The sequence below is a fragment of the Xenopus laevis genome, chromosome 6L (genome assembly GCF_017654675.1).
Source record: "Xenopus laevis strain J_2021 chromosome 6L, Xenopus_laevis_v10.1, whole genome shotgun sequence".
Classification (NCBI taxonomy): Eukaryota; Metazoa; Chordata; class Amphibia; order Anura; family Pipidae; genus Xenopus; species Xenopus laevis.
This window is the reverse complement of record NC_054381.1, coordinates 25,967,244-25,991,225: the sequence shown is the minus strand read 5'-3', so window position 1 is coordinate 25,991,225 and position 23,982 is coordinate 25,967,244. Positions and strand designations below refer to the sequence as shown.

Here is a 23,982-nt window from a genome sequence, read left to right as displayed (position 1 = left end):
CTATCCATGCTCGGCAGTCATCGCATTTAACTGAACTGGAGAGATTTTGTATGGACGAATGGTCAAAAATACGGCCATCCAGAATCCAGACACTAATCAAAGGCTATAGGAGGCGTCTAGAGGCTGTTACATCTGCAAAAGAAGGCTCAACTAAGTATTGATGTAATATCTCTGTTGGGGTGCCCACATTTATGCACCTGTCTAATTTTGTTATGATGCATATTGCAAATTTTCTAATAACCCAATAAACTTATGTCACTGCCGCATTCCATAAGCCATGTTATATATTAAAAGGAAGTTGCTACTTTGAAAGCTCAGCCAATGATAAACAAAACTCCAAAGAATTAAAAGGGGTTCCCAAACTTTTTCATATGACTGTATAAGTCACCAAAACAATATTTTTTAAATGTTGTTTTGCTATTTGGGTATGTAAAGCAGAGATGCCAAGTACTGTGTGTGAAGTCGTTACTTACTGTATATACTCAGTATAAGCCGAGTTTTTAACCTTCCAAAATGTGCTGAAAAAGTCTACCTCGGCTTATACTCGGGTCAGCGGGCAGTAGCCGAGATTGCAGTCACTTTTAATTATTCCTATACCAACAGTTCACTTTGGGAGAGACTGCAATAACACACAGCGCCCTCTGTTGGTTATATGAAAGAATAACAGTGCGCCCTCTGTTGGTTATATGAAAGAATAGGAGTGACTGCAATATCACACAGCGCTATCTGTTGGTTATATCAAAGAATAACAGTGACTGCAATATCACACAGCACCCTCTGTTGGTTATATCAAAGAATACCAGTGCGCCCTCTGTTGGTTATATCAAAGAATAACAGTGCGCCCTCTGTTGGTTATATCAAAGAATAACAGTGACTGCAATATCCCACAGCGCCATCTGTTAGTTATATGAAAGAATAACAGTGCGCCCTCTGTTGGTTATATGAAAGAATAACAGTGACTGCAATATCATACAGCGCCATCTGTTGGTTATATGAACGAATAACAGTGCGCCCTCTGTTGGTTATATGAAAGAATAACAGTGACTGCAATATCACACAGCACCCTCTGTTGGTTATATGAAAGAATAACAGTGCGCCCTCTGTTGGTTATATGAAAGAATAACAGTGACTGCAAAATCACACAGCGCCATCTGTTGGTTATATGAAAGAATAACAGTGCGCCCTCTGTTGGTTATATGAAAAAATAACAGTGACTGCAATATCACACAGCGCCCTCTGTTGGTTATATGAAGGATTAACAGTGATGGCAATATCACACAGCACCCTCTGCACATGGTAGTGGGACAGTGGGACGATGCACACAGTAATCCATTTGGCAATTCTCTGTCACCATCAACTTTGCAAAGAAGTTCGGTTGATCGCTGGAGGGTCTCTTTGGCGGAATGTGCGCTGCTGGGAAACAGGGCTGTAGTTGTGTCTAGGCTTATACTAGAGTCAATAAGTTTTCCCAGTTTTCGTAGGTAAAATTAGGTACCTCGGCTTATACTCGGATCGGCTTATACTCGAGTATATACGGTACTAAACTACAAACATGTGCCCTTCCCTAATGAGGAAAACATGTACAGCAAATCAGAGGGATAGCTTTAAATCTGAATAACAACACAGCTGAGAAATACAGTACCCATAGCTTTACAAATGCTCACAAAATTCTGTTTACCACCACATTTACCTGGTTTACAGGGAAAACCCAAACAGCTCCCACAAGTAGAGTCCTGCTCGAGGTTGGGTACACTCAGGTATCCAGTAAAGGTTGCAGGCAGCTTTAAACTTAAAGGGGTGGTTTTGATTAACTTTTAGTATGTTATAGAATAACCAATTCTAAGCAAATTTTCAATTGGGTTCATGATTTATGTTTTAAAGTTTTATAGTTATTTGCCCTTTTCTTCTTCTTCTGTAAGGCTACAAATGTATTGGTATTGTTACTTTTTATTACTCATCTTTCTATCCAGACCTCTCCTATTCATATTCCAGACTCTTATTCAAATCAATGCATGTACCCTACTTACCAGATTATTTAAAATGCAAATTGAAGGGCTGCTGAATTAAAATCTAAATAACTCAAAAACCACAAATAATAAAAAATTAAAACCAATTGTAAATTGTCTTAAAATATCAATCTCTACGTCATACTAAAAGTTATCTCAAAGGTGAACAACCCCTTTAAAAGCAAGCTTGCTGATTTGTTACCTCGATTCTTGTTCCCGAGTCAGTTCCTCCCTGAAATACTGACGTAGCCGGTTTGCAGAGACTCTGTAATGGGTTTGCTAGGATCACAGGTGTGACGCTTCACAGTATAGCGACAAATCTGAAACGAGGTTTGGTATTAGGCCATATTCTCAACATTTTTTGCAGGATGCAGGTTTGGCTGGGTCCTCGGAGTTCAACTGAATCAAATCCAAGCCAGGTGACATTAAAAGCTCTAGAGCGAATCCCACAATTTGTTGTTCACAGATAATGGAATTTTTAAATCTTTCTAAAATTTTAATATGCAAATTAGAGTTGCATTGTATGTATTACTATATTTATAAAGCACTACAAGGATACACAGTACTGTACAATCTTAACATATACAAAGGTACACAAAGAGGACAAGTATATATAATACAATAAACAAGCATAAATACACAGTGATTCAAGGAGAAGGAAAGCTACGGAGACATTTTATTGCCAATAGTTTAGCCACGATAGTGCAAGCTATATGACTACATTTATTCTGCAGAATGCTTTACCATACCTGAGTACACAGCTCTACAAGCTCTCTGTTTGTTTAGGATAGCAGCTGCCATATTAATTTGGTGTAACATCACTTCCTGCCCGAGTCTCTCCCTGTTCATAGCTCTGGGCTTAGATTACAGCAAGGAGGGGAGGAGGGAGGGGGTTTAAAGGGGCAAACTGAGCATGCTCAAGCCCTGCCCTGGAGGTTTATGCTGAAAACAGGAAGTCTGATACAGAAGTCAATGTGTACACAATCGAAGGAAAGAAATGTGGTGTTTCTTTTGACAGAGGACTCAGAGCAGCATTACTTTCAGGGTTTACAGGTGTATTTATATAGACATTTCTGATAAAGCTTACTGAATTTTAGCCTTTCCTTATCCTTTGAGTGCCTTTTGGTATGAGACACAGTAGGAAGGAGGTCCCTCTCCCAAAGAGCTTACAGTGTAGGAGGATAACAGAAAAAAATTGAAGGCATTTGGGTTGGTATGGAATATTCAGTATTTGTGATTCCAAAATAGGTATCCTGTACAGCATACACCCACAGGCTGGACCAGATTAGGTCAATACGTAACAGCTTAACAGCACTCAGATATCTATCAGGTTGGTAAGGTATTTCAGGAAGCGAAAGCACTAATGTGCAGATGCAGACTTTCCCCAATGGTATATTCTAACCTGCCTTATAGAGATGTGTTGGATTTTCTGCCAGATATCGGTCGGGGGGGGGGGGCATACACAGGCCAATAAGTTGAAAACTCAAGTCTGGGGCCGCGGAGTTGGCAGCTTTTATTGGCCCATGTATGGCCATCTTAATAGGATTGTTTGTCTTTGCAGCCACATAAGGAGGATAATGGGAATATGAAAAGACAACAGCTAATACAAGACTAAGTCTATGAAGGAGCAACACCTTTAAACAAGCTATGCCTTTTTTAAATAAAATATATTAGTTCCATTAGCTAAAGGGAACATGAAAAGCTTCATAGTCTTTTAGAATAAATGAGGTATAAACGGCAAAGACCACCGTAGATAATTCTACTCCCGGCATTTATTTTGCTTCAAAGGTCTTTGTTCCATTTCAGGCACAAGTAGAAGGTAAATAATTTTGCCTCAAGTTTATATAAATAATATTTTATCCTTTAAATTATGCACATCAATTTGCTGCATAAATGTCAGTCAGCCGGGTTCATGCACAATTAAGCAAGCTGCTTTACACTGAAAGCAAACGCATTATACGCAAACAACGCGCATTCCAAGCTACATGGCAGGTAATGAACCTCAGATAAGGGGGAAAGATCAGCCTTTAAATTCCCATTTTCTTTGCTTTTCTGTGGTTTAGAAAAAAAAAGGACAGTAACAGAGGCAGAAAGCATTGCACATCGCTCCACTGAACTGTTCTTATCCTCCCTATCTCCAGCAGGGCTGACATTTCCCTGCAAATTCTGTTGACATTTAAAATTTAGATGAGACTGTACGATTTGTGATGAGCTGGAAAAACCAAATAATGCGAAACTGCAGATTATATTTGCCAGTGATTTCACAAATGTTCCTAATTTGCTTTGCTGCAGAACATAACTCTGTGGAAGAATTTCTACGTATCTGAACTACAAACCCCACAATCCTTTTCACAATTCTGCAGTCAACAAGTTTCAAATTAATATTGAACTAATTAAAATATGGAACCATTGTATCATGCTCTAAATTCCTCAGCTTCATCAAAGTCCTCCTCTGCAAAAAAATTCTACGAGAATATTACAGTATGATGGAGCACATAATAAACAACTGAATAATTAAACATTCTTTAGCTGAAAATTAGAACTTGAATCACAGCCCTGTCCCACCTTGACCCCTTGATTGTGATCTAAGACAATTTGCAACTAGTCCTTTTTTCCCTTTATTATGTATTTTACAATTAATTTTATTCCACAGCTATCAGGCCAGGAACTTGAACTGCTACTCCGCTGCTAAGGCTTAATTACCCTAGCAATAGATTGAAAGTCAGGATAGATGGTAAAGGGCAGAGTTCTTGCATAAAAGATTGGAACTAAGAATTATCCTAAAAAGTGGGTCCGCGAAGTTTATCCGATTTTTGGTTGTCAGGCCCAGTGACCCCAACAATCAGAGATAATTTTCATCTGCTTGCTGGAAAGAGGCATAGTATGAAAGTTTAGGAGTTTAAACCCGTAACGAATTATTGAAAAGCTGCTTAGAATAGGTCATTTAAAAGTGAGCTTCCCCTTCTAACTGTTTTCCCAGGAGACCTTGATTCATGTTGGGAATCAGCTTTGTGACATGAAAAATGTATTTAAACCAGTTATGCGTTTTAATAACTAATTTCTACTGCAGCCAACATTCCACTACGTCCAAAGTGGATCCTAAAGACCCATCATAACAAATATGAAGAAAATACAGTACAGGTATAGGATACGTTATCCAGAAAGCTCCGAATTAGCTGTCACCCACAGACTCTATTTTATTGAAATAATTCAAAATTTTTAAAAATTATTTCCTTTTTCTCTGTAATAATAAAACAGTACATTGTACTTGATCCCAATTAAGATATAATTAATCATTATTAGAACTAAAACAAGCCTTTAGGTTTTATTTAATGTTTACATGATTTTCTAGTAGATCCACATTATGGAAATATCCGTCAGCTGGAAAACCCCAGGTCCCATGCATTCTGGATAACAGGTCACATACCTGTAATACTCTCAATATTGAATGTGAAACTGTATGTAATGATATGGCAAGTTGCATCGTGTACCGCCACCCTAAAGGGTCTACTACAGCACATTATAAACAAGTCTCACGAAATTAACCTAGTACGGTGTGTTTCACTTGGCACTTTATTATACATAATTAAGGGTACTGCACCATAGTACCTATTTTTGTGCTGCAGAGTTTTGTTTTGGGTTGGAGAGTCCAGCAAAGTGGACTAGTGAAAGGCAACTGCAATCAAGAAACCTAATACCAGTTGACCACAGTATAAGCACTGAATGAACTTTGTTTCTATCCCCCACCTCATCTTTAACCAGGCTCTATCAACCCTCTTGGTCTTTAACAAGGCTCTATCACACCCTGGTGTCCCCTCTAGTCCTGTAAACTTCGAAGGGAACTTGGCTCCAAAGTAAATCCCTTTTCCAAACGAAGCACTGTAAATGGACACTACATGCCCTGTTAGCATTGAAACACTGATTTGGTGGGGTAGTCTCTGCATCTTTAAAAGTTAACTCTAAGGAATCGAGTCAGTGTTTCCAAAAGGAACAGAAGGGCAAGCAAAGCCAAGACTGAACGTGAAGATGCAAGCTCAGCACATTTTTCCAGGATGCAAGGCCATGTTACTGCATTGTTTGCAATCCTGTAGAGCTGAGCTATGCCACATTCCTGAGAATGCTGTAATGCCCTTACAGAGGATCCCTAACTGTTGCACTTTTGTCTCAGTGTTATTAATATAGGCTTGTTAATCTAGCATTACTTCGGAACTGATAAACAAGATCTATTCTAATGTGGCTTCTGGAAAGTGTGTGTTGCTGCGGTGGAGACAGTTCGTTAGCAAGTACAAAGCCACGCAGACAGACTGACTCCCCGCATAGAAAGCAACAACTTCTGAGCAATAGTTTCAGTCACAGTTCTGCTGACAACAAGATTTACCAGGCCTTTAGTCTTCTGTAGTGTTATTTCAACAGCTGTAAAGCCAAAGATTTGGCATCCAAGAACTGTAATAGGGAGTTTAGATTCAGAATCAGGAGTCTAACCTTTATGGCCTTGGCCAAGTGACTCCAGCTTTTAAAGCCTCCAGCTTATAAAGATTGAAAGGGACCTCACTGTGCCTGAAAACAGAGTGTTGAGTAATTACTTCCGTCATGTATTCTTGCAATAAAATACAACCGCAAACTCACCAAAGATCATTACAAGTACATTAGAGGACATTATAGACAAATAGCAGGGGACCTTTTTACCCAGAAAAAGAGGATCACTGTACCAGAGGCCACTCCTTCAGACTAGAAGAAAAGAACTTTCATTTGAAGCAACGTAGGGGGTTCTTCACAGTCAGGACAGTGAGGTTGTGGAATGCACTGCCGGTGATGTTGTGATGCTGATTCAGTTAATGACTATAAGAATGGCTTGGATGATTTCTTGGACAGACATAATATCAAAGGCTATTGTGATACTCTATAGTTAGTATAGATATGGGTATATATAATTTATGTAAAAGTAGGGAGGGGTGTGTGTATGGATGCTGGGTTTTCATTTGGAGGGGTTGGAGTTTTTGGATTCTGGCTTTTTGCAGCTTTGGGGCTTTTCTACTGATACTACCCTTAAAAAACTCAAATTTTTCATGGGCCCAAAGATAAAATACCTTAATGGCCATCAGACCTGCCATATGAGGTCTGAGTAAGCCAAAATATACTTTACTTATACTTATTGACTTGCGGGGCATTTTCCCTCAAAGCAGTGATCCCCAACCATTGGCTAATGAGCAACATGTTGCTCATCAATTCCTTAGATGTTGCTCCCAATTACTGACTTGGAGGCACATTTTGGAGGCATATAGAACGTGTATACTGCCAAACAGAGCCTTCTGTACCCTTCCAATGGAGGGGCTATCAAACAGGAATTTTTTCATGTATGGGTTACTCCCTATTCTGTTTGTTCTTTTGAATGTGGCTCACAGGTATAAAAGGTTAAGGATCCCCAGTTGGCTCTTTTTCTGGAGCTAAGAGTTCAGGACCTATGAGCCGGTGTATAGATGTCCTAAGAGTCAAAAATGTCCCAAGAGCCGACAGTGAAGATATTAACTACAATATGTTAACGTGAAGCCACTGAGCCTTCAGTAATGTCTTTCATCCCTTTAGCCAAACAATTTAATGCCATTTGAGCAATTTCTTTGGGTAGGATATGAGTTGCTTAAATACAAACCACCATTTAATAAAGGCGTGCAACTAGATCAGCGTTTTGCTGAGTTTTTCCATTCATGGCCTACTTTGTGGTTCAATGTTTTCTGACATGAAAAGGAAACAGATCCAGATATTATACTAATCTTTAAACCCATTTGGTTACACATATATATTTAATTCTCAGGGATCAACTTAATGTACATGCAAGACACATACAAAGATGTTAGAGAAGACCACTTGCCCACAGACCAATTAAAGCACATTTCCCACACCACAAAGAAGCAACAAGTGCAGTGGCGCCCCCTGTGCTGATGTAATATTAAACAACGGAAAAAGTAAAAGCTCAAACTGCACCATAGCCTCAATATACAAAGGCACATATACAGAGGAAGATGCTTCAAAGTATTTCCACATAAGGGAAAAAGAAGTGTAGTCATGAAGTGGTAAATTGGGCCCACCGCTCATCTAAATAAGAGGGTGGGGGGAAGCACATAGACCACTAAACAAGAAGTTTAGCTAGAACCAGAAAGTAGAACTATGTGTATATTTCCCTTTTCACGCTTCCCAGAGCCGACTGTCTAACACCACAGAAGGACAGAACTGTGAAGCCTAAAATAATCATTCAAAACAATAAATGTACCTTTTACAAAAGGCACTTTCTAGCATGATAAAAAAAAAACTGCAATGCAACTGCAAACTGGAACATATAATGCTACACTGACAGGTGAAATGTGTCTTCACAGGACAATCTACCTCAAATAAGCTCCCTACTTTTTTAAAATTTTGTTTAAATTTTTGTTTAAATTGAATTGAAGTTTGTACTGATGTTAAATTCCACACGTACAATGTCTGTATTGGCATGGAATGGAGGACATATCTGGCACTGACCCTCTAGTAGCAGGCATACTTGTAATTGTAATTGTAGTTCTGTAACAGTTGATGTGTTGTATAGCGTTCACTAACACTTAGATCAATTTCTCCTTAGCTCATAACAAGGTTACAGGTATATGAATCATTGCTGTACAACCCATTCAGCCATACTGAATGGTGCTCACCCCAAATACCAATATATTCGACCTTCATGCTAAACCTCGAAGATTATCTAGAAAAGCAAATAGATACTCCCCATCCTAATCACTGATCCATTGCCAAACTGGGGGTCAGCCTGAATGTTTGGGAACCACTGAACTAGAGGGACACAAGCTGGATATTCCTAATATACCTGCCCCCCCCCCAGTTGGCCACTAGGCTGATCTGTTTGTTTGACACTCATTCCAAGCATCATATAGGGAATCCATACAGGCAATATTTTATATTTAGGTGCAAGACCCCTTTAAATGGTGCATGCATTGAAAATGTTCAAACCAAGTCTCAGCAATGGATATGTACATACATCATTTCCTACATGCTCTACAAATTTTTGTGTACAGCTCATGTAAGAATATTAATTCTCACCAAAGCAAGATCAAGTTTAGACAGGTATCAACTGGATAATTCTCAAAGCTGCAGTTCAGCAGCTAGAACCCCTGGCTATCCATCACTGGCTGCCGCCATGTCTACTACCACTACCAATCAGCAATAGGAGGAAAAGCAGACATTGTTGTTCCAATAAGTCAGCAGTTTGGTGCTGCACTAACATAAAGCAAACCTCACTTTGTTCTGATGCCTTCCCTCACCCAGCACTAATTTAGCCCAAACCGGCACATTGAACTTACATATACAGCTGTCATATGTCATAAACATGTGTCACGTGTAGCTGGCAGCTGGTTCTGAAAAGAAACAGTGCCCTTTCTGTAAGTAGTATGGATAAAAACTGTCAGAAGCACATTGTTTGATTTATGGATTGATGATGTGTTTGTGTTAAATCTCCTCTCCTTTAGCTAAAAAAAAGATGATTCAGTGCTAGTAACATAGTTCTGGAGAATGACATGCACAGATCTTGTATAAATGTGTACTCAATCATTTTTCAGCAACTTTGCTTCTAATGAAAACAAAGCTAGTTTGGCATGTCTATCTTCTTATGTCAAGGCAATTCGTTTTCCGAAATCGCCCGAAGTTTTCTCACAAGAAAACTTTGGGGCGACTTAGGAAAACAAAGCGATCCGAGGCAGCTCGGGGAGATTAGTCACAAGCGTGTGTCTCTGTGTTTAATGTTTGCTGTCCTTTCCTCAGCTATTTCAAGGTCATTAATGCACAGTGTTGCCTAAAACGGAGAGAAAACCCTATTCTGAGGGTTAGAATGCTAGTTACATGTGTAGTTTCCAGTGTTAGCAAGAGATTCTGCCTCCTATGTTAAAGAGAAATATAGAAATACAGGTATGGGACCTATTATCCAGAATGCTCTGGACCTGGGGTTTTTCCAGTTAACAGATCTTTCCATAATTTGTATCCTCATACCTTAAGCCTACTAGAAAATCATGTAAATGTTAAATAAACAAATAGGCTGGTTTTGTTTCCAATAGGAATTAATTGTATCTTAGTTGGGATCAAGTACAAGCTACTGTTTTATTATTATATTATTATTTATATTATATAAAAATTCTAATTATTTGGATGAAATGAAGTCTATGGGAAATGGCCATTCCGTAATTCTGAGCTTTTTGGATAACTGGTTTCCGGAAAATGGAGCCCATACCTGTAACACATTTGAATCATAAAAGTTGCTTTTTTAGATGATCATAACCTCTAGTAATTTCCTAAATAGGTGTGTGTGTGTGTGTGGGGGGGGGGGTTACTTTGAGAATAATTCCCACACTAAGATTGTACTGTACATGTGGATACAAATTGCCTGTACTAGTATCTTATGGTCCTGCAAAGGCTTGTACATACACAGTACTATACAACTCTTAAGCTGGCCATAGATGCAAAGATCCGATCTTACGAATCAACGTACGATCGGACTTCCTCATCTTCCGACCTGCAGCTAACCATTCAGATCAAAGTCTTAACAGTCAGATCAAATAAAGTACGTGTAGTAAAGAACAGATCAGCAATGTTCTGTCCCTGACAGCAATCGTACAATATTCTTGTCCGACAAAGCTAGTGACAGTCTCCCACTGAAAATCATACGATCGGCAATACACGCAGAGATATTATCGGCAGCCGACAGAAATTTTCTAACCTGTCCAATCGACCAAACGACCGATCTCCGCCGGACGAAAAATGTCTGGACTCTCCACACATGGGCCAAAAATCGGATCTTTGCATCTCTGGCCAGCTTTATGGAGACATGAAGGAGATCTTTTCATGTTCAGAGCCACCATATAGCGAGCCGGAACTGCCAAAAGTTGCTTGCAAAAACATACTCAAACTTCTGCTCTTGCCTATATTTACAAGGTTACAGGTAATTTTGGTTAAAAATGTTTTATTTCAAATCTTAAGAGTATCTCCCAGGATCAATGACCCGTGTTTGGGGGGGGGGGAAACACACAGAAAATTGATTGCCTTTCTTTCCCTGTGTATATATACTTAAATGTCTATATATATATATATATATATATATATATATATATATATATATATATATATATATATATATATATATATATATATATATATATATATATATATATATATATATATACACACACACACACACACACGCTGTATACACAAATATACAGACATACACACACATATAGGTTTACACATTTACGAATATACACAAAAGTACCTTTAGCCCTGGATATTTAACCTGTCAGGGAAGAGTTATGTCCCTTTGCAAGTGCAAGTCCCACTGGCTTTCCTTGTAGTTTCTTTATTCTATTCCTTCCATCAGTTTACTTACACATTTCTGCCCTTTTCCAGCCTCACTATATGGATTGATAAATAGGCAAAATTATGTTTTAAATGCCTTTTTTCTACAAGAGAGAGTAATTTATTAGCTTAATCAGAAACTGACTGACTGCCTAGAGTTGCACAGTTGCCATTCTCAATTAAGGAGACGCCCAACAAATCATTTTTGTGCAGAGCCAGTACTATTGTTTTTGCCCAAATACCTTTATCAGTACTAATGTATTCACATTTCCAATACACATTAATTACAAATATTTGTTCATTTTAAAAAGTATTTGTAAATATAACTGCTATTGAAAGCAGGGTCTTTCTGGCCCCCTTCTATTCTCTGCTCTAACAGGAAGCCATAACTTGCTTCTCATTGATGCAACCACAATTGGTTCAAAACATCTGCCTTCACCCTGTTTCCATCAACCATTTTATCTGATTCCAACGCCAATTTGCTTCATTGTTTTTTTATGCATGCTCAATTGACCTTCTACTTTTGAAATTTCAGAAGAGTTGTTGCTAACCTGAGAACGATGGCAGAATAGCCAGAAAAACAAGGCAAAGCACCAAACTTTCAGTTGAGTGACCCCCATTTGGAAAGGGAGTTCACTTTAAAACAGGGTCATTCGAGTTTAGTCCTAGGGCACCTGTTTTACTATTTTGGGAACTGCAGTTCAGCAAATACAGGAGAACAAAGGTTGGCCTAACTTTAAATTTAAAGGGCAATTATAAACCAGAAAATGTATTTGTAGTCATATGGTCATCACCCTATCCTGGGGTGATGACCATGTTGAAGAAATCTAGAGGGTAAGTGAAAGATTCTTTGATGAACTATGCCAAGAATCTTATATAAGAATGCAATGTGTCTGACCTTCCCTTCCAGCCAGGGTTTCAAGAACACCTTTGGCTTCATATAAAGACTGATCTCATAAAAAAGAAACCAAGGCCTAACTCCTCTCAGGATTTCCATAATATTTTTCTAAAGACTGAGCATGAGGCACAATCCAAGCCTGCAGCTCCAAGCTGTGTGCGCATTCCAAAATCAACAGAATTGAGGAAGTCCAATTTTCAGGCTGAGCTGAGCAATCAACATTATCATCGTGGGATATGACTGACGATGACACTGCATCAACAAACCTTGGTTTGGCAGGGGGTTCTGACAGCTAAATATGTTGCACTGCTGTGAGAGCAAGTGCAGGATATGGAAAGACATCTCGCACCGGCTTAATATAGAACACATTTCCTTTTTGCCTTTGACTTGATGCAAAGCAGCTGCTTACAGACTACTTGAAGGGGAAAAAAATATATAAGAATGCGTAAAGCACAAAAACATTCTTTATTTTATCAGTAAAGCTGCTTTTAAGCCACAGAATCTAGAATTGTAGTGCTGTACAATGAAATAGTTTATATACCAAACATACAGATTACTTGCCATTACTCATTAATACAGGAGGTAAAAGTGGCCCTGCTCAATACAGCTTACAAACTAGGAGTAGGGGTATGAGACACAAGGTTGTGCCATCTTTCCTGTGAGCATCCATGTGCAAGGCACTTTGGAACTGTAACTCTTGGGGGTTACGTTTTAAATTCCTATTCTTGGACGTTCCTGTCTCTGCTCTGTGTTTCAGATGGGACACTTTCCATTTACATGTGTTAGGAGTGATGACAGGTCGAGAGGGTCCACTGCTGTTTTCAACTACATAGAAAAGCAGACAAAATGCACCATGCCCCATAGCCCTAAAACTATAGCCTTGGTCAAATCTCTATACTAAAGAGTGCTTTATGGTGTTGGGATCCTGAGTTCCATTTTGACCAGGGCACTGTCTACATGAAGAGCAATGTTTTTATGCTCTCCCTGTGTGATTTCCCCTGGGTGCTCCAGTTTTTTTCTCTCACTTCAACACACACTGACTGGTTAATTATCTCCTAATTAAACTGACCCTAATGTGTTTCTGAGGTAGAGAAATCAACTTTCTTTCTAAAGTGATAATATTGTATGTTGGTATAATATGAATAGACTGAGCATGTATTAAGGTTCTGTGCAAGTTTGGTGGCAAAGAACCCCAATACTTCAGAGAAGTTTTTCTTCCTTTGCGAAACACCCCATTTTATTCTGCGAGCTAACTAAACATTGTGGACTCTAGTGCCGAGACATTTTCAGTGACCTAGCTACTCTGATTTAAAATTGCAAGACAGTGTTAGAGGGTTAATGTGAGGTGAACACAAGAGGGGAGTCATAGGTGATAAAACAATACATCAGGTGGGTAAGGAAAGAAAGGAATTGCTATGAATAAATTTGGCTATGGCTATACACAGGCTGACATTAGGTTCTTCAAGTCAGCAGCTTGAAGGCCCATGTATTGGGTAAAAATAACAGATTGCCTGACCAATATCTTCCCCTGGCTTGGCCAGATACCTATCTGGCAGGTTTGGAAATCCTGTTGGTCGAGGACCATGTCAAACTGCTGATGCAGCCCTCATTATTGTTGGCTTAGGGGCCCAGCTATCATATAAGTCAAGCTTGGTCCACAACTAGGGTGGCCACAGCAGGCAAACAACTGCTAATTTGGTGCCATCACCAACAAGTGGTTCTTTCCATACACATCAATTTTAAGATGATGTTGAGATGGTAGTGTGTTGGGAGGTTGATGAAACTTCCGTCAAGTAATGCTACAACTATAAACACACGTTGGCCCTCTTTACCTCTTGTATCAGTTATCTATCGCAAATAGATAAGGGGTAAAAGATACAAAGAGCTCTGTGGAACATATTGGCGCCCATTATGTTTTACCACCTGCAATTCACTTTATTGCCAAAATGGGAAAACATTTGGAGGAGGAATGCTCCTGTTCTCACTCTTTAATACACAAAAAGTCTGTACTTCTTCTATATTACAGGCTTTCTGTTTTATTTACACTCTAAGTTTAAAGATGTGCCATACTCTATGCCCTCCAACAACTGCTGAACTAAAATTTCCATCACCCTCTGCCAGTACTTGTGACAATGACAGTACAGTGCAGTTTAGCGAAATTGCCAATTGCTGTCCTGGGTACATCTAAAAGAACTGCATTAAAGGTCAATTAGGGAAGGAGCTGAGATGAACGCATAATTGCTCCTCCAGATGTTCTTGGAACCAAAGGCCGATAATACTAACTGTTTCCTGTATCTTTGACCTTGTTATGAGTCAAGGGGAGCTCTGACAAAAGGTCAGACCTTCAAGCAGGGCCTGAACAACCACTGCCCTAAAGTACAAAGTCATATATAATAGGGAACTGAACCGAGCATATTAGAAATTATTAAAATTTTTAAGGGTTTACATTAACCCCATAATGCATGAAACATGATATGAAAGGACCTACAACTAAAAACTGTTTATATTCGTATTTTCAGGATTATCATTCTACATGTAAAATATTTCGGAAGAATAAAGATTTGCCTGAGGTTAATTTTCACACCAAGGTGATTTTTAATAACTACGAAGAAGCAGGTTTTCACAGCAGAAGCGATAATCCACCAGAGGGCAATTTTTGCTCCATCCTTCAGTAAATCTAGTCTGAAAAGTTAATATTTAAATGACCTTCCAATTTTAGCCTGTGGTGCTAAACTGCATTTCCCAGGTTCCTCAGCCGGCGTCTGGCTATGAAAAGAAGCTAGGAGTGGCTGGTCAACAAACGCTGCTCAGTCACAAGCTGGAGGCTGCTTATCCTTGAGTAAATATACAGCTATAATATTGTATTCTTTTGCTAAATCTGTAAGCAGAAGTGCTTTTTCTTTAGCAGGGCTTCTGTTTGAGTGGATCAAGCAAAGAAATTATATTGTGTTTTTTACTGCCAGAGGAGAAGGCCACAGAGGACATCAACCCTTCTTTTTCAGCTGTAATAACATCTGAGCGAGGCATCTCCTAGAAACAGAATGACCATATTTTCACTCAGCAGGAAAAGCCCATCAAACAATATAATTGTTCACTGAAAGGATTAAACGGTACACAAAAGAGTTATAATGCGTAAAAGGTTACTGAATGCCCTGAAGTGTACACAGCAAAGCAAATACTATTCAGCACGAGGTGACACACCTAAATAGTCCTTTTATTGTGTCCACCCACAATCCATAGAATCAAACGGATCTGTGAGTCCTAAGTATATGGATACAACCTAAATGTATGCATCATACACTGCAGTGGTTCCCAAATCATGGGGTTGGCCCTTTCTGGAATAAAATACTGGCCTTCCTATATGTTTGTAAAGCACAATTTCTACCAGTCAGGTGGCAATTCTAGATGGTCCACCTAGGGAGACCCTGAAAAGTGTCTGATGGGAGCCTTGGATGAAGATTACTTAGGGTAAGATTTAAGGAAAATGCTTGTTTGTGTCCATAGACGGTCTTAGAAACTTAGCCTGAAGGTCAGTTAGGGTGACATTGATGATTTGATCACTGATGATTTGTTTTGATTGTGCTTCTATGAGCATGAAATAGAGGAAAATTAAAATATCAAAAACCATATATATTTCAGAATTAAAGCAATAGGCTTTAAGTATCTTCAGCACATTATCCTTAGTCAGACCGTGTGACAGCAAGGTTTTGAACTTACCAATAAAAGTAAATTTTTAGTGCCATAATTGCATGAAGTTACAATTACACAGTTACAGGGCTGTTGCCATTCATATCAGAGATACTATAGTGCAACAGTGAAAGTGACTAGTCGAGTGGACCATTTAGTTTTCTCTAAAATGCTGATTTTATTTTTATAGAATTTTCCTGAGTTTATACTTGTCTAGAAAAAAAAAAGGGTTTGGTCACTTTTCACAGTATTACTGTTGGCACTGGCAGTAGACAAGGTTAATCCTTCCTTCCTAATTTTTTATAGTGTTTGCACCAAAAATAACATTTAACAAATAACAGAACAGTGTATCCAAGCCAGTTCTGAATTGTGTGTGTGCGATAAAAATGTTCTGAGCTTTAATGTGTGTAAATACATTATCATCATCATTTATTTATATAGCGCTGACAAGTTACGCAGTGCTTTACCTTAGTTATAACAAACGGGGAATAAATGGTGAATAACAGACAAGGGTTTACAGAGTACAATAGGATTAGAGGGCCCTACATGCGAGAGTTTACAAACTAAAGGTTAGGGTACAATTGAGACATTAGGATTTTAGAAACAATTTTGTGATTTATGATACAGCAATGATTGATTGATTGATTAATTAAGGTACATTGAATAAGATTCTTTAAAAAGGTGGGTCTTTAAGCAGCGTTTGAAAGTTTGGAAATAAGTTGAAAGTCTGACATCTCGAGGCAGAGAGTTCCAGAGAAAAGCAGAGGCTGAGAAGTCTTGTAGACGAGAATGGGCAGGAGTGATGAGAGGAGAAGCGAGGCGAAGGTTCAGAAGCAGAGCAAAGGTTGCGTAAAGGAGTGTATTTGGAGATCAGAGATGTAATATATAGGGCTTCATTATTATGGACCTTGAATGTAAGTGTGAGTAATTTGAATTTGATTCTAGAGGAGATTGGGAGCCAATGAAGGGATATGCATATGGGAGCAGCTGATGTTGAGCGGTGAGATAGATGATTGTCTAACAGCAGCATTTAGAACGGATTGGAGTTGTGAAAGGTGACTTGTGGAAATACCTGCGAGGAGTAGGTTGCAGTAATCAGATGATGAGCAACTGAATCAGTCAGAACTGAAATATGGTCGTATTCGGGCAAAGTTGCACAGCTGAATACGACAAGATTTTGCAAGTGTTTGGATGTGTGGTGAAAAAGACAGATGTGAGTCTAGGATAACTCCTAGGCAGCGTGCCTGTGTGGTCAAATGAAAGGTGGTGTTGCTTACTGTGAGTGATATCTGAGGGACAGGGGAAGATCTTGGAGGAAATATAATGAGTTCCGTTTCTGAAAGATTCAGTTTCAGGTGGCGCCGAGACTTAATATGAGCTGCAGATACTGCTAGACCTGCAACCTTAGCCCTAGTGCCTGCCTTAGGTGTTTTACTATGACCACCTTCCTCTTCCATTAGCAGCAGATCCTTTCCTCCACCATTAAGTCAAGTACAGGACGGGGTCACAATTAAAGTCGATTAATAAAGGTTTCAGCATGCTTAGGATTGGTAAATTGTGGTTTACAGTCTTTGTGACCCATGCACTATTAGAGAGAGCTTTTAGAGGGGATTCTAGTCAGGGTTACTTTTCAGATTGAGTAACCTCTGTGCTGTGTTTAGAGAGGCTACTCCATCCCTCAAGAGCCAAGAACAGTAACAGAATAGCAAAGGGACAGAGAAGCCCTATGCAAGGAGGCAAAATCATTCTAAATAAGCCTTCACCAGGACACCTTGTTCACTTTAGTGGCTGCCAGAGAGGGTGGGGTCCAGGAGTTAGCTGTGCGACCCATAAAGATTTACTTGTCAATTTGGTCTGTTTGGATTTATTGATAATGATTATCATTCCCTTTATTGAAATCCCAGCGCCCTTCTACACACATAATATAGCTCAGAACCAAGAGTTGGAATTGTAGGCCGGCAAAAACAAAGAATACCAACCCAGATAGGAAAAATGCAATCTCATTCTTATAAAGGAAAAGCACCAAGTGGGAAAATAAGAACTTCAAAGCTGCAGCGAAACATGCTAACTACTCTACTCAATGTAACTACTCTACTCAATGTATCCACTGTGGACAAATGAACTGAGCGTCCTAGCGTGGCACTATGAATATTCTGGGGTGTAAAATCAGGGTTCTACTGTATATAGCACATATAAAAAGGATCAGCACTCCCAATTATGTTCAACCATGATCTTTATTGATACAACATGCTGCAGTATCGTTCCAAAGTTTTGGTCCTCCTGTTGATCCATTGGATAGGCTATATGACTATTTTGGTCATGAACCAAAATGCAGGCACTTTCTGGAGTTTTTAATCTCACTCACGTTATTTGATTCCATTTCTTTTTATACACAATCAAGTTTTTTCCAAAAATTAAAAAAGCTAGCTAGGTTTTAAATTTAAAAATAAAGACAATAAAAAAAAAGAGATGCAAGAAAACACCAGATCTTTTTTCTGTTTTTTTACTTTGTATTGCCCCAACCCGAGGAACGATCATTATTAAAGCAAATATTAGGCTTCGTCTAGCAGTTTCAAGATCCTTACTATGGTTTTAAGTCTCAAAATTTAGTGTACAATACACTTGTCTAGCTTTGCCCCAAGCCTCTCCATTTTAATTCAGATCATCTTTTGGCTTCTCTTTCCCCCACAAAATGGTGTGAAACATCCTGCTGATGATTTTCTCTGTGCTTTATCTTGAATGAATTCATTAGCCAGTTGCTGCAGCTCCCTTTCATCAATCTGTCTTAACTCAATTACCATACAACAGCTGCTGTGCTAGGCAGAGTATCCCAGGGATTTGCTTGTGACCTACTCACTGTTATTTCTTAAATTACTTATAGCTGCAATGTATTGTAATTTCCTTCAGCTTGTGCACCTCACCTTACTTAACCTTTTAAACAACCCCATCCACACATTTCACAGGCACTATAACATCGATCAGTTTTAAAGAATGTAATTTCTATGTTTCCATTTTTTTGACCATCAGTCTGTACATTAATCCAACCAAAGGAGAAAGCATGTGCATGGGATCATTGTCCTATTCACATCTGGATAAAACCAAATTTAATCCAGCCATCCAAGTAACTGTCTGGAATCACCACCATCTGGCCATCTATGTTCAACCAAATTCTACTTCTGGCTTTGGCAGTGGCTTGGCTTTTGGAGGGTAGAAAAAAAAGGCAAAAAAGGTAGTGATGAAGATAAAGGAGCTTTGGGTGGCAAAAGAAAATATGGAGAGACTTTAACAGAAAGAATAAAGTTAGCCATACACCTTAAGATTTGATTGTCTGATAAGGGTGCCACCTGTTTGGTTTTGACACTGTCGGTTTCAGTACTGCCTGTCCAGGTTTCAGAGTTCTGAAAACCCTAATTGGACCAGTCTCTGCCTATTGCCCCACCCACTGATCACTAGGGACGTATTTATATAGGCCAACATGAACTTATCCTTATGGTGGCAGCTTTAGGGGGTAACCCATGGGTACCTATTTATAAACAAAAAACAATTTAGTAGCCAATAAACCTGCCAATAGCTTCAAGGCTGTCACTGCTACTCAAAGGGCATGTAGTAACCATGCCACTGTCTGTTCAGGTGTACACCACCATAATACAAAAAAAGGCACATCTAGACATAAAAATAAAAAATTATGGAGGCCAGTCTGTAGGCAGTTTAATGACAACCCTTCGTGTTGCTAGAATGTAGACATTCTATGAAATGTGTTTTCCCATCCAGCCTCCTACATATAGGCAAGAAAGAGGCCAGTATGCTAAGCCCAAGGGACCAATGTTCAGCAAATTGGCACAATATGTAAAGCATTTTACTGGGGACACAGTACATATCCACTGCCGCAACGTGTAAACATACATGCACACACTTAATATGTAGCAGAGTGTTTTCTGAGGGGCACACATTCCATTTCAACAGACAGAACACATCTTGCATTATTAATACTAAATACCACTGAAAACTTGCTGAGCAGATCAAACACCCTCTCTATGTAGGCCAACTGTTTTATTAATAGGGTGCTAAAATGTTTTTCAGAATGACTCTCTGTGCTCATTTCATCTCCCTTATATGTGGCCCTATACCTGTCAGCATAAGCAGTTCCCAGACACAAACTGATTTCTGGTGACAGGGCCAAAGCAGGCTCAGAGCCATGTAGCAAGACTATGGCTCTCAAATCCCAGTACCCCCGTGAAAGTTGAAGTTCAGCTATTGTTGGGATATATCTCTGCCAGCGCAGCTTTGGCAGCCAGTGGGATGTGGGGAATTCTAGTTCACAGCTGGAGGGCAGCTTCCATATTCCTATTACAATTAAGCAAAAGGAGTAGGTGATGTTGGTTGGACACTAAAACAAAAATATAAAAAAAGATTATTAAATCTCTAATAACATGCAATTCGATTTGTACTGTTACCGGGGCAATTTTGGATAAGGCCACTCCTGAAATTAGTCTCCCTAAAGAGGGGCATTTGGTGGTTTGTTGTACTAATTCTCCCAACGTCAAATTCAGAACTGGTCTGACAATCTGCATGAACCGACTGTTTCCTGTTTTCACAGCCCATCCACTTCCCATACTTTTAATTTCCTAGGCCTGTGTGAGTGTGTCAATATAACATCCGCAAATGAGAATGCAAATCCAGTCACTGCATGTAACTCTCTTCATAGGAATCATCTTGATTTTTTTTTTAATGAAGCCTCCCCACACACACCCTTCCACCGCAATCCATTCACATCTCTACTTCCCTACCCAATACTCCTAATATTTCCACTCCATATTGGCCCCTCTGTCCTGCTGTGTCAGTCTAGGATACTGCCAGCCAAACTGCAGTGGCTTATCTCTTTCCATGTTTCACAACAATCTCTGAGGAGAAACAGTTCCAAGGAATCCATTTTGCTACATCATACAATCCCATGGTGCACCTTTTTCACAATTCCCCTTACATTCACACTATTTGCTCTGTTCCAAATCCCATGTCAGGTTAGGAATACAAAACTATAAGTGTGTGGGAATACTACATTATCTATACACAAGAAAATATATCACATCTTAGGACAATTTTCATAAGTTTTAGGTCAGTTGTCAGTGAGAGGGGACCCAGGGGTTTGCACACTCTAAAAGCTGTCTGCACATGCTCCTACTTTCAAGTGAGCCCAAGCATAAAGTCTCAAGTTGCCAATGCAAGCCACAGATTTAACTGACACAGGCTATTGCTCTCCTTTAGCATGTACTGAAGGCAGCGAAAGAAAGGGTCTCTCGAGGCTCATGTCACATTGTCTGAGCAAGCAGCAGTAACAGCTGCATGGGAATTGTTTTGCTCAACACAAGGTATGCACAATGCAACCCCAGCACAAATCACTAAGCTGGCTCCCACAGGAACAGATTCCCTTTCATTGTATATATTTGCTTAAAATTAGCTTTCTTATGAATATGAGAGGGCCTACAATTTTTATGAAATGAGATGGACACAGCTGCTGAAAAAACAAAGAAGGTTGCCCAAATTGCTAACAGCCTCATAGAATGGGGCTTTGAGTTGTAGGGATGATAAGGATCAGAAAGGTGTGAGATTTCAATCTATACAGCTGGAGCAGAACTCGCTGCATAAAATCACAGCAAAATGTGCAAAATGGCTATGAGGAGAAGCATGGGTGATTGTAATGTCTATACCTGGTCAAATTTGAAAAGCTTGCTTTGGCAAGGTAATATAATAGGGTCGCCAGCTGTCTGGATATATAATATATATTCCATTGTGGTAATGTACAGAAATAAAATTAGAAAAAAAAGTTGTCTGTCCAAATATTTATGGGCCTAACTGTATATACAGTATATATACTATTGGGATTCGGGCACTCACTAAATAATGTAGAACGACTGCCTGGGTGCAATCCTTAAACTTTTACTTTAATTAATAAGGTTTAACTTTGTAATTTAAGATGTACAATAGCGCCTGGATAGGTCATCCAATATGAGCAGTGCCCACTGTCTAATAGGGAATAGTTAATGGGTAGCGTTGCAATTTTCATTTTATTTTAATTGGCTGGGTAAAACCCCTGGTCACGTGGGTTCTCACACTGTGGATCTGGTCTTGTATGTCAGTTATACCACAAACAAACTTGCTCTTCACTGGGACTTTTTGCTTCCTGTAGCTCGGATACTTCAAACTGTGTCAATATACTTGAGAAGAGGTTTTATCACTGTATTTAAACACGCAAGCGATGTTTATGGTCATTTAACACTAGAACATTGTGATCTAGGATTGGCTCATTTGAATATGTTTGAGACACTTACTAACCAATCATCTGGCATCACGTCACACACACCCCCTGCCTGACACACTCCCCACTTGTCTGTTCCTGTATATGAACCGTTTGTTGCAGTGTTGTGTTCACTTTGAAAAAGGCTGGTGTTCCAGCTGAAACGTCAGTTTCTGTGCCCACATTATATAAAATTTTTTGATTATTTGTAAGTGCTCCTTCTTGAGGATGATATATACAGTATATAGAGAGAGAGAGAGAGAGAGAGAGAGAGAGAGAGAGAGAGAGAGAGAGAGAGAGAGAGAGAGAGAGAGAGAGAGAGAGAGATTGCAGGTACATAAAGGGGCAGATTTATTAAAGGAAAACTATACCCCCCCAAACAATGTAGGTCTCTATAGAAAGATATTGCATAAAACAGCTCATATGTAAAATCCTGCTTCCTGTAAATAAACCATTTTCATAATAATATACTTTTCTATTAGTATGTGCCATTGGGTAATCATAAATAGAAAATTGCCATTTTAAAAAATAAGGGCCGCCCCCTGGGATCATAGGATTCACTGTTCTCACAAACATACCAACAAACCATACATGTTAGGTCACATGAGCCAATTAACAGACAGAGTTGTGTCTTTTGCTTCCTCACTTCTTCCTGTTACAGTTAGAGTTGAAGTATTTCTGGTCAGGTGATCTTTGAGACAGCACACAGACCATCACAAAATGGTGGCACAAGGATGTAAAATGGCAAAATTTACTTAAATATATATTCCAGTTTGGTAAGATTCTTTAATATGCCACTTAATATGATATGATATGATATCTGTTGCTTAAGTGTTCATTTTGGGAGTATAGTTTTCATTTAAGGGACGAATTGAAAATTTGAATGAAAATTTTCACATTTTTTTATGGTCAAAACTCTCAAATTCGAATTCTGAATGATCCAAACTTGAGTCGAGTTTTAATTCAAATTCGAATTTCGAGATTTATCATACTTTGGCCCTTTAAGAACTATTTGACTATTGGCCACCTAAAACCTGCTAAGTTCATGTATAAGTCAATGGGAGAGGTCCAGTGACCATTTTTATGCTGTTAGTAGCCTTCCTGACATTTCGAGTTTAGTTGAATTCGAATCAAATTCGATTTGAGTTTTCGGTTGGGAATATTCGTCCGAGTTTTAGATATTTGATTTTATTTTTTTTTAAAAAAAACCCCATTCGAATTTGAAGTAAATTGAATTTAATAGAGTTTAAAAAAACGCACATGAATTCGAAATTCGAACTTTAATAAATGTGCCTCAAAATGTTATAGAGACTTATTTTTTTCTCTTTTATATTTTAAACTACGATTTTTAAATATAATCTTATCCAAATTATAAAATGTTTTTTTTGGAGAATACATACACACTGCTCCCAAGCAGGAAGTCAAATATTAATTAGCAACCTATTCATTACCCAAAGTTAAAATAACTTTGGAGATTATTTGCCTGCAGTCTTCAAAATAGAACATTCTGTAAAACTGCAAATTATATTAGCTGAGATAACACACAGAAGGCACAAAGTGAAATGACAAAACAGGGCTAACATAAAAATGCAGGAAAATAACTGATGTACTTGCAAAAATGAACCACTTATAAAATGAATTTATAATAGTAAAACCATAATCACATGCACCTAAAAATATAAATACACAAAATAAATTAAATTGTATCATAAGTACTG

General features: G+C 38.8%; 1 protein-coding gene across 2 annotated transcripts in view; it reads right to left on the bottom strand.

Moving 5' to 3' along the window:
• pip4k2a.L (phosphatidylinositol-5-phosphate 4-kinase, type II, alpha L homeolog) overlaps positions 1–23,982 on the bottom strand; it is a 90,750-nt gene that overhangs the window by 51,836 nt on the left and 14,932 nt on the right. Inside the window, exon 2 of one of the 2 annotated variants that reach the window (XM_018267277.2) lies at positions 2,209–2,326. The exons of the other annotated variant lie outside the window; for it this stretch is intronic. The gene's annotated coding sequence lies outside the window, so the exon portion shown is untranslated. The remainder of the gene's footprint in view (positions 1–2,208; positions 2,327–23,982) is intronic. 2 annotated transcript variants of the gene reach the window in all.